Raw genomic sequence first — 12,242 nt, 5'->3', positions numbered from 1 at the left:
GCTGGGCGGCTCTCCTTATGGGTTCACTCCTTGCGCGTGGGGCTCCCCTACGCGGGGGACACCCCTGTGTAGCACGGCACTCCTTGTGCACATCAGCACTGCGCATGGGCCAGCTCCACACGGGTCAAGCTTTTGTTTCTCTCCCGGATTCCTTTCCTCTTACTTGACACAAGTAATTGTAAACTTTGTAGTCATTATATTTAACATTTTAAAAGTAGGTTTTGCCCCATCTAGGTTTCTAGATTTTGCCCCATCTGGGTTTCTAAGTTTCTATTCTTAGCTTATATTGCATAAAAGAATTAAAGGACACACTATAGAACAGACAAGAGAGTAAAGAGATGATTAAGAACAAAGGAAATGAGAAAAGTACATGGTCCTGCTGAGGCATGGACCAAGGGCATACTGCTAAGTGAGTGGCACATGCAGGACCCTAGATCAGGGCTTTCTAAAGTCTGTTTGCTGTTCAATACCCCTCTACATATGCCCTAGGGTAGAAAAGGTATCATCACAATCATTAGGCATATAGGTACAGTACTTAATCAATGCACAAGCTCCTCTTGGAGGTGCATTTAATAGATCTAAGCTCCAGGTTTGCAATACCACATATGCCTCTCCATGGGAGCAGGCCATAATGCCAATTGTGTTTGTTTAAGTTCTACTCACAGTACTCTGGTAATGGTTGCTCCACTTGGTATGTCCTTCATGCAGCCAGCAGACTGCAGCACTGCTGATTCTAGAGAGAGACTAGCAGGGTAGTTCTCCATTGTTTCACCAGCCTGGTACTGTGAAATATAACCAGTCTGAAAGCAATGTCCTTTGCTGATCTGGCCACGTCCAGCCATTGCTGGCTGCTGCAGGAGTCCAAAACTGCATTGTACTCTCCATCCACTTCAGACGCGTGTCCAGAGATGTGGTAGATACTTCCATTGTTTTAGGGTCAGTGATCAGCCTAGCCAATAATTCAAATGGAGAGGCACCATGCAGTGTACTGAATGCCTGGCTTGAATGCACAAGGAAGTTTTACAATATTGAAATCTATCTTTTTACTTTTTTATACACTTTCTAAACAGTTCCAATGCCGTTTATAACATGTCAAATGAACTTAACATTTTAGTACTTTGCTTTTTACTTTTACACCTTTACCATGATTACATTAATTACCAGGTATTTTACTTTAGCAGTACAGGAAAAACTACCTTCTCAATTATTTTATGAAAATCAAAGATTCCCAATGGAATTGAAGATTATCTTTCCTTACCACCACTTTAATATGCAGATTGAGGTGGCTTCTGACAGTTTTCCCTGTTATGAAGTTACTTTTGATTATTAATATCAATTTAGGTTTCTAATTAATAGTGGCCTTTTGGAATTTGCCATTTAAGTGCTTCAGTTTAGAAGATGCTTTTGCAAACTCCTTGTAATTAACCATAACCACATAGGGTTAAAGTCGTCACAAGTGGCTACTTTACCTTAAAATAAGTTTATTAAATTGTAATTAACAACCAAAGAAATTTACTTTATCTCAATTTCATTAAACATGAACTTACAAATTTCATCATCCCAAAGATTTAATATATTTAATGTTAATTGCTTTACTTTGTATTCTACAAACTGAGGGAGATAACACACAAGCTAAATAAAATCAAAACAATTATAGTTTATGCAAGGAATGTTCTTTTTCCTTCCTTTATCAGAGGCTAAAACCTCTTTTGTTTTAGTAAAATACTAAAACTGGATAATCCTAAAAGCACACTGACTGCTAGGTTCTGAAATAGATTATAATTGTTTAATTTAACTATAATTTAGAAAAGATCTTTCCATAGTTTTCAAGGACTTTTCCTCTACTTATTGAAATTTGGTAATAGGATTTTTAGCTACCCTTATCTTAAGACTGTTAAAAGGTTTAAATTGGGAAATTACAGGAGAAATTGTGATTCTTAATTCCCCAGCCTAGAAGGTAGAGTTTTAACCTGTCACACCTATCCCCTCCCCATAGCTCTTGCAAAAAGAAGGGTCTCAGGATGGATGGATCAAAGAGCTTAGGAAAACCTTTTTCCCTTTCCCAATAGTTTCTATATCCACTTTTCTATATGACCTTTCCATTCTGCTTAGCCTAATTTGGATTCCAGGAATACTTATTCACATATATAAATATTACCAGATTTTGTTGTGTTTTTTTTTTAAGTTTTATTTTTATTTATTTCTCTCCCCTTCCCTAACCCCCCGCCCCAGTTGTCTGCTCTCGGTGTCCATTCACTGTGTGTTCTTCATTGTCAGCTTGTGTTCTTGTCAGTGGCACTGAGAATCTGTGTCTCTTTTTGTTGCATCATCTTGTGTGTCAAGATCATATGGTGTGCATCCTCTTGTGTGTTACACATCATCATGTCTGTGGCACCATTCCTGGGCAGGCTGCACTTTCTTTTGCACTGGGTTGCTCTCCTTATGGGGCGCACTCCTTGCACGTGGGGCTCCCCTACATAGCGGACACCCCTGTGTGGCAGTGCACTCCTTGCGCACATCAGTACTGCGCGTGGGCCAGCTCCACACGGGCCAAGGAGGCCCGGGGTTTGAACCACAGACCTCCCATGTGGTAGGCAGATGCTCTATCTGTTTAGCCAAGTCCGCTTTCCTTGTCTAGGTTCTTGACTATGCTGCAGAAATGAATTTCAAGAGCACATGGGTGAGTTAGGCCAGTAATTTATTTAGGCAGGGAGGGATGAGAAATGGGAGAAAATAACAGACCATGGGTTCCAGGTAAAGAGAAAGCGGCTGAAAATTGATAAAGCAGGCTGATTTACAGACTACAATTCCCCATTATACATTATAAGTGCCCAGGTTTTACTCATGTGGCAACCATGGCAGGGAAAAATGGTGAGAGCAGGGCACAGAAGGCAGGAACAGGGGTCCAAAGACAAGAGAGAGAATTTGGGCCTTGCAACTGCTTTTTGAACCATTCATTATCCCAACTCTTTGCTAATGGTGGGGAGGACTGCCAGCTGTTTGCTGTTCTGATTGATCACCCCACCCATCAATCCCCCGTGAGGGTCCAATGATAGAGCCTTTGGGGAATGCCCGGGCTTCTCCTGGCTTCTGGAGGAAGTCTTGTACTGAATGGCAGAATCTTGGGGAGGGCCTTCCGGCAGCCGTCTTGGGAGTTATTGATATCCACGTGGACTCTCTGCCAGGTTCCACGTCCATCTATTGATTTCCTATCTTACTAGCCGGCTTCATAAGTGCATATTTAATTTTTTAATTTGAATAGAGTTCTTTTAAGAGTTTTCATTTGTTAGTTTTATATTACCATCTCTATGTTTGAATATATACACTGAGAAAATAGGCAGACACAAATAAAGAGTTAGACACAAACACACCACACATTCCAGTGTATACTCACTGAGGTCATCGAGGTCTCAGGGAAACCTGATTTTCCTCATGACTTGGTGCTTTTAGGAACATCAGGACTTGAAGTGGTATTGAAGTTCCTTAGAACTCCTCAGTCCTCAGAGACAACAGGTCGCTGGTAACCACTGGGCTGGAAGAGTGGAATGTCAACCCCGAGAGGCAGGAATTCCACCCCGCGGCGATCCAGCCCACACCCGGAGCCAGGAGGGAAAGCAGAGTCACCAATACCAGTGGCAGGACAGGAGACGGGGGTCTTCAGTGTGCCTTCCCCTGAGCCACGGAGGACAGTTGTCATGAAATAACTGCAAGCAACCCCAAGGGGCGAGGCTAGCCCAGAAGCGACCATAAGCAAAGGCAAACTCCGTTTATAATGACCATTCCTAGAGCAAGCATAAACACGGGTATGGCTAGACCCGAAGTAACCATAGACAAAGGTAAATTAGTGAATAAGTATCATTACGTAGCAGTTCTAGGCCAAATCCACCCAGCTATAGCAATTTCAGATATTCTTCTTCTGCTGTTTTATAATGTAAAGGCATCTTTGGAGTGATTTTAAGTCTTAGTTACATTTTCTAGTGAGTTTTTACTTCCGAGCAAATGGGGAACTTTTGTTTACTAACTAAAACTATTTTATTACTGGCAACTTTGCTAAGGTTTTCTGCTTTTCCAAGCAGTTGAGTTAATTCTGCTTGTGGTTTCTTTTATATATCAAATTGAACTGCAAGATAGTATTGACATTTGAAGACCGTTTTCCAATTTATAACAAGTGAACCCCAAACCTGATGTATAAATTCCTAGGCATGAGGAGACTAACAAAGTTAAAGCAAGCACTGATTACAACAGAAGAGAGAATTTTGCATACTTATATTAGCTTAGGGAAAGACGTGCCTTTAGAATCACCTGGACACAAAGTTCCCGGTGTCTGTCCACGGCAGAAACTTGGTGCAGGACTTCCCAGCTTCGTTCCTCCAGGAAAATCCCTGCGCAGCTGCTAAGTGCAGAGCTAAGGGGTCTAGAGAGGCCCTGCCCGCAATGAGACACACACTGGGGCTGCAGCCCATTATTACCACCTGCAAGGGGTAAAACCCTGCGAGCCTTTTCCGCTGGGAGGATTGGACTGTTACAAAGGAACAGGCAGGGAGGCAGGGATAACTGGGAACATCTTTTAATCTTAATTGATGGCATATAAGGCGATTCCTGATTCTACAGGGAAGAGGTTTAGTAAATGGCCTTGATCTTGGGTCAACTGAGGCTAGGAGGAGTGCAGGCTAAGACCAAGTAATTGGCTCCCATGTTAATTAAGAAAGTAACAATCCTACCTGCCATGCCAAGAGTCCCCCAAGGCCTCCTGCTTGATGGCGCCCCATGGCTTCAGGCCCCCGCGGTCAACGTGGCAAGGCAGCTCGGGATTTGACGTGGAGCTGGGATCCAGGTAACCCTGAGGTAACCAGTGCCTGTAATGGCGGCAGGTAAAAGGTGAGCTGTCCCAGACTTGGCACCCGCCCCTCCTGATCTTCTCTACCTTGGCGGCATGGTCTAGAGCGTTGAAAATGGAGAAGGCTGCTTCTAAAAGGGAGTAATGGAGGTGTGGGGACCCAGGGAAAGATTCTGCAGCTTTCTACAGATACCCAAGGCAGGCTGGACCTCTAGGAGGACCCGTCCTTCTCTCGAGTTAGGATCTACTGGTGGGGTTTGTTGGTTTGGTTTGCCTCTCCCAGCTTTCTTTGAACTTAGGCTGGGTTTCTAGGCTCTGCTGCTGAGTAACTTCCATGAGCTTATTTAAAATTGATCAGTCTGGCGTCATTTCCTCCTCCTTTTAAGAACACACGACCACGTGGTCTTTGGCCCTCACATCTGTCTGTCCTCTCCTCTCTTACACAGGTTTAACTGGGATTCAGGGTTCCATGGAGAGATCACTCGGCCATACTGGGGCCACGGAATATGGCAGGAAAAGCTTCACCTTTCCTGTTTTTAGACCATCGGTAGGCAGGCTGTCCCAATTAGAAGCTGCCCATCATCCTAGGGGAGGAGGCACGTTTCCGTCAGTCTGGGTGGCATCCTACCGCGAGACCTGGGTGAATGGCTTGCTCACTGAGCCAGCAGCCTGGAGGTCAGGAGCCCTGCTCCCTGCCCATGTTCCAGGGATCAGGAGCCTTATGTCTCTCGATGTCCTCAGAGCCAGAGAGGTCCTGGGCGCTGTCTGGGCCCTACTCCCAGACCTTAGCTCCCAAACTGGGCTTTCCTGCCAGGAAAGGGACTGGCTGGGACCTTTCTTTTTCCTACTTTGCAGAGGTCTTAGGAGACAGCCGTGAGCAAGCTCATCAGTGAAACCCAACGTTAAAAGGCAGTTAAGACGCAGAGACCTCCCGGGTTCAGTTCCTGGTACCTCCTAAAAACAGCAGCGGAAATTGATCTGTGGCTTATAGGCAGACAGCCTCAGGGGTCCCCAGGCTAATGGATTAAGAGGAACTTCAGGGCCTCCCAGGGGCTGAGTAAGGAAAACTTCCTGGCACAGTCCAGGGTGAGAGTCCTGGGGCTTGGGGCCCCCCTAATAAAACCAATGAAAGAAGCTGTCGATGTGGGAGAAGTGGGGGGTGTGGGGAGTGGGGTATAGGGAACCTCTAATATTTTTTATTGTAACATTCTGTGGGATTTGTGTATCTTTAAAAAAATAAAACAGAACACAGACAGGATTTAAATAAAAACTAGTCTCTGGCTGGGGTTAGGGAGTGCCATTTACCTCTGTGTCCTACCTTGGTTCACCAAATAACGTTACCAAGACGGCTCTGGGTTCTGGGCTTCTAGGTTCTTGGTTTATGTTGCATAAAAGAATGTAAGGACATGCCATAGGATAGGCAAGAGAGTAAAGAGTTTATTAAGAAGGAAAACAAGAAAGTACATGGTGGTAGGCACCAACCAAAGGCTTGCTACAGGGTGAGTTGCTTGCACAGGACCCCAGGTCAGGCTTTTTAAAGCCTGTTCGCTCTTCTGATTGGTTGTCCCACCTGTCATTTCTCAGAGGGCCCAATGGTGAGGCTTTTTGAAGGTATCCGGGGCTTTCCCTTGGCCCCAAAAGGGATTCTCGTTATAAATGAGATCCTTGTTCCAGATGAGATTCTCATTCCAGGGTCTAATGGGGTCTCTCAGGAGGTTTCCCAGAGGAGTTTCAAGGTCTGGTGGTCTGTTGGCTATATTGTTGTGTGCCTGCCATGTTGTGTGCCTGCCATGTTGTCTGCCAGGTCTTTAGCTGTGACCCAAGTCTTCCCTGTCCCTCTGCTACCCTGCCTCATGTGTATCTATACTTCTAATCAATATGTTATTTAGCTGTGTCTGTTTCTGTGCTTTATATGAATGGAATCATACTCTGGACTCTGGAGTCAGATTACCTGGTTTCAAATCTGGTCCCCCTCTTAATAACATTTGTCACCTTTCTATGCCTCAGTTTCTGCATGTGTAAACAGAGGTATGCACAGTAGTTACATCATTGAATAGTTTGGAGGATTAAGTGAACTATCTTATAATTTTATTTTATAATTTTTAAGTACCTATTCCAATGCTAGTAATGATGTTTTAAAAAAATGCTTATTAAATAAAATAAACCATATAACCTTTTAGTTAAACCCAAGGGTGTAGTTATTCATTTTCATTTCTCTACAACACTTTAGTGTATTATAAATTATAAATTATTTGTTCAGTTATTCCCCATGGCTATTTGAGTTGTTTCTAGACCAAGACTAATGAATAATGCCTCCAAGAATTTTGCGTGTCTCCTTGTGCACATGTACAAGTGTTTTTCTAAAGCATATACCTAGGAGTAGGAATGTATGCACACATTCAAATTTACTGCAAACTTGATTTTCAATTTACACATCAACTAATAGCATATCAGCAGACTTAATCTTGTATTTTTTATTTGAATTTCTCTGATTGATGAAATAGTTGAGTACATTTTCATGTATTTATTGGCCATTTGTGTTTCTTTCTTATTAATAAGTAAGATTTCTTCATATCTTTGTACATTTTTCTATTTATTATTTTAAATCGTTTTTCTGAGTAACTTATAAGAATGCCTTATGTAATCTGTATCTTAATTATTTGTCATTTTATTTGAGCAAATAACTTTTCCCAGATGTGTACTTATCTCCACTCTTTGAAGTTGTGCTTTTTTTTCTAACTTGGCAAAGATTTTAGCATTTTATTTTGAGATGATTGCAGATTCATTGACAGTATGTTTTGGTGAATAGACGTTCTTAATTTTAATGTAGTCAAATTTAATAATCTTTTCCTTTTGGTTAGTGTTTTTATTTTGTACCTGAGGTAAAATTCACACACCACAACATTTACCATTTAAGAGTGTCTAAGTCAGCGGTGTTTACTACACTCACAATGTTGTGCAACCATGATCACTATCTAATCTCAAAACATTTTCATCATTCCCAAAGAAAACCCTGTACCCATCAAGCAGTCTGTCTTCTTTTCTTTCCTTCCAGCAACTAGCAACCCCAGTTCGTACTCTGTTTCTAACAATTTATCTATTGTAATTATTTCATATAAATGGAATCATAAACTATGTGGTCTTTTGTGTCTGGCTACTTTCACTAAGCGTAATGTTTTGAAGGGTCGTCCATGTAGCATGTACCCGTACTTCCTTCCTTTTCAAGGCTGAATAAAATCCATTGTATGGATGGTCCATATTATGTTTATCCAGTCATATATTGATGAGCAATTGGTTAGTGCGTTTATGAGTGTTATTTAAGGTCATGAATGAATACCATCTCCCATATTATCTTCTATGATCTTTATGATTTTGTCTCTTATATTTAGGTGTTTAATCCATCTGGATATCTTTTATGAGTAAGAGGTGAGATATTTTTCTTAATATACACTTTTCCTGGAGCTATGTATGGGAAAGTTCCTCCTTTCTCTACTGATCTCCACCTCTGTCACAGATGAGTGTCTATAAATGCGTGGGTCAGTTCTGAAGTCCATAGTCATATATTTCTTTTCTCTTAAATTTCTGTTTGATGCTGGTATATAGAAATTCAATTAAATTTTATATATTGATTTCAAGCTGACAACCTTGTTAAATTCTCTTATTATTAACAATTTGTCCATAAATTATTTTAGGTTGTCAATATCAATAATGAGTTGCAAATAGTGATAGTTTTACTTCCTTCTGATCCCACAGCTTCTTAACACATTTTATTTCTTTTCCTGACCTCACTGCTATGCTTAGCACCTGCAGGACAGTGATGATAAGAAGTGCCAGGACAACTGACAAGGAATGGAGGATGGACAACCACCCCACAGAGGAACCGAGAGGGTATACAACTGCAAGCAAGAGAGCCCCATCCATCAGCCATACGGAATCGAAGCCTCCACTCAGTTAGAGGGAAGTGGTCCTCACCATCCCAGAATCCTCAGGATTGGGAATAAAATATGGACTAGAGTGGGCTTACTGGTATTCTACTATAGACTTATTGTGATTCTAGCAATGGAAGAACTTTTATCATTGATGCGGAGGCAGTGGCCACCAGAGGTTCTGAGGAAAGGAAGAGAGAAATATAGGTGTACTATGGGAGCATTTTTGGGACATTGGAATTGACCTTCATGACATTGCAATGACGGATACAGGCCATTATATATTTTGTCATGGTTTACCAAATTGTATAGGACAGAGTGTAAACCATAATATAGATTATAATCCATAGTTGGTGGCAATGCTTCAACACGTGTTCATCAATTGTGGCAAGTATATGACACTGATGTAGGATGTTGTTAATGTGGAAGAGTGTGGGAGTGGTAGGGAATGGGGCATATGGGAATTCCCTTTGTTTTTTGTGTAATATTTATGTAATCTAAAGAATCTTTTTTAAAATTTTAATGTATTAAAAAAAGAAAAAAAGAAAAAACCAAAGATTTTTATATTATTATTACTTTTAAATGATAACCATTCCTAAGAAAATGAAAGATGCATTTTATGTATTTTGAATTCAATAGTGCTTGCTTTGAGAGAATAAAATTAATAATGGTCCTCCTTTAAAAAAAAGAATATACTATTTTCATAGAAATTAGGGAGTGTCCCCTTTTTTTATACTTTCTGAAACATGTATAAGATTAAAACTATTTGTTTGTGAATATATTTTAGAACTCTGGGCGAGCTAGAGTTTTCTTTTTGGACTATTTTGATCTAGCAATTCAATTTCTTTTGTTGCTCTGTGACCACAGAGATGTTCTATTTCTTGCTATATAAACCACATAGGTTTCTATTTCAGATTGGTAATTTATATTTTTCTAGAGATTTATCTACTTCTCCTGTGTTTCAAGATTTAGAGTTACAAGGTTGTTAACAATATTTCAAAATATCTCCCTTATGGGAAAAAAAGAAAAAAATCTGCTGTACTATTTTGTTCATTTACTCATTCCTAATACTGTTTAGGATACCTTTTATCTTTTTATCAATCTTGCCAGAGTTTGTCAATTATATTAATTATTGCAATTTTGTCGTTGTTGATACTATTTACTATATTTTTGTCTTGTATTTTCATTTCATCTGCTCTTACAATTATCTCTCTTTAAGGTTGTGTTGTTCTTTTTCCACTTTGTTAAATTAGATTCTACTTCATTAATTTTAAACTTTTCTTCATTTTAATAAGCATTTAAGACTATTAATTTCCCCTACAAGCTCTGATAAGTAGTGTTTATATTATTCTTCCATTCTAAGAATTATATTTCCTAATTTCCATTAGTATTATTTTATCTTCTGAAAGTTTGGAATTATTTTAATGATCTTTTTGTTATTATTTTCTTCTCAATTGCATTGCCATTAAAGAGTTTCATTCTATCTTGATTTTTCAAATCCCAATAATTTGTTATTTTATTGTTCTTATATCTAGCTTCAGTTATATTCAGCTTTTCCTTAGTTCATCATTCCACTGGTGTCTAAGGCATTGCTGGGATCCTTTTCCTCCCTCAACTGTCTTTAGTGAGTATCTCTAGAACACCAAAGATAAAGAGATGATATGAAAAGTAGAGGAAAGAAAACACAGATCACCTACAAAAGAAAGACAACTAGACTGACAGCCGACCCAACAGGAATGATGAAGGCCAGAAGATGTTGGGTTGACATCTTCAAAATGCTGATAGGACATAACTATCAAATTAAAAGTCTAGATCTCAGCAAAACCATCTTTCAAGAAGAAGGTAAAGTAAAAGCATTTCAAATAAATAAAAACTGAGAAAATTTGCTACCAATAAAGGCACTATTTAAAAAGATAATAACTGATCATTTTCATGAAGTAATGAAAAATACAAATTTTTTAATTCAGAATTTGAAAAATCATTAGCAAGATAGAGAAAAATCAATCCATAACGTCCTCATTTTCACAGATCATCTGATTGCTGTTTCATGTTTAGAATGCTGAATTTGTAAGAAGGCATGCCTGGGCCAATTTAATGCAGGCATTGCTTTGTGTGATCATTATTTATAGAGACCATATCTCTTAAGACTGGACGCTGAAGAACGCATAAATACTTTTACACAAACTTTTAATTTTTATGTAATTTCAAACTTACAGGATAGTTATAAAAATAATATACAACATATACAGAAAATTCCAAAACACCCTATCCCCACAGATACCCAGATCTACCAACTTCTAACATTTTGCCACTGTTGCTGCATCTTTCCATCTTACTATTTTCTATACATTTGAGAGTACATTGTATGCATCACGTTCCTTGAACACCTAACACTTCCAAGTACGTGTAAAATTTTAACATGGAGACGACCGTCCCTATGGTTGAAATGGTATAAGCAAAAGCAGAGTGTCAGGAAATCATAAATTCTTCCCTGACAAGTCTGATTAGTCCAGAGTAACTGAAAGTAGGGTGTGTGGAGTGGAGAGTGGGAAATAAGGTTGGAAAGATTGCTTCGGGCGAGGCTCTGGAAAGCTTCAAATGCCATTCCAAGGAATTTAGACTTTATTTGAGAAGCACCGGAGAGCCAAGGAAAATTTTGAACCTGAGTGTGACATGCTCAGGTAATGTGGTTTATGAGATTAATATGACACTGATGTGTGGGATGAATTGGAGAGAGAACAGGCTGGAGTAAAAAGCACCTTTTGGGAAGATAATGAAAGAATTACAACAAATGCTTGAGGTTCAAGTTAACAGTGTTCTTTGATTTATGTCTAATAAATATAAAATTTCCATCTTTAGCATTAAATTATATTAAATAACCACTTTCAAAAAAACTCACAAAGTTTTATGTTCATTCTAAAATTCTAACTTATTTTTTTTATAGGTAGAATATGTACTTCTCATCCATATCTTTTTCTAGTTTACAATGTGTAAGTTAGTAACTGACTTTTGGACCTCGTCATGAATCTTGCGAGGAAAGGGCAGCATTGTTCTCTCTCTCTCGATTTTATTAAGTATGCATGGCTGTTTTGTAAACTCACACCTTCCCTAATTAAAAAAAAAGTGTCAAAGTCTTGAAAGGAAAAGGAAAGGAAAGTAGCGGCTTGGAGAAGACTAAGGGACATGACAGCTAAATGCACTGTGGAATCCTGGATTGGATCCTCTGGTACACAAGGACATTATAGGAATTAATATTAATTTGCTGGTTTTGATAGCTATACTATATTTATGTAAATTGTTAATATTAGGGGATGCTGAGTATGTAGTAACTCTCTTCTATTTTTGCCAATTTTTTGTAAGTCTAAAATAATTTCAGAATAAAAAATTCCATATAAAGAAATACACAGACTTGTGTGTATATCTACATACTTGTCTATATCTATATCTATATCATCTATATCTATATCTATATCTATCTG

The sequence above is a fragment of the Dasypus novemcinctus genome, chromosome 12, assembly GCF_030445035.2.
Source record: "Dasypus novemcinctus isolate mDasNov1 chromosome 12, mDasNov1.1.hap2, whole genome shotgun sequence".
In the NCBI taxonomy this organism is placed as follows: Eukaryota; Metazoa; Chordata; class Mammalia; order Cingulata; family Dasypodidae; genus Dasypus; species Dasypus novemcinctus.
This window is presented reverse-complemented; position numbering follows the sequence as displayed.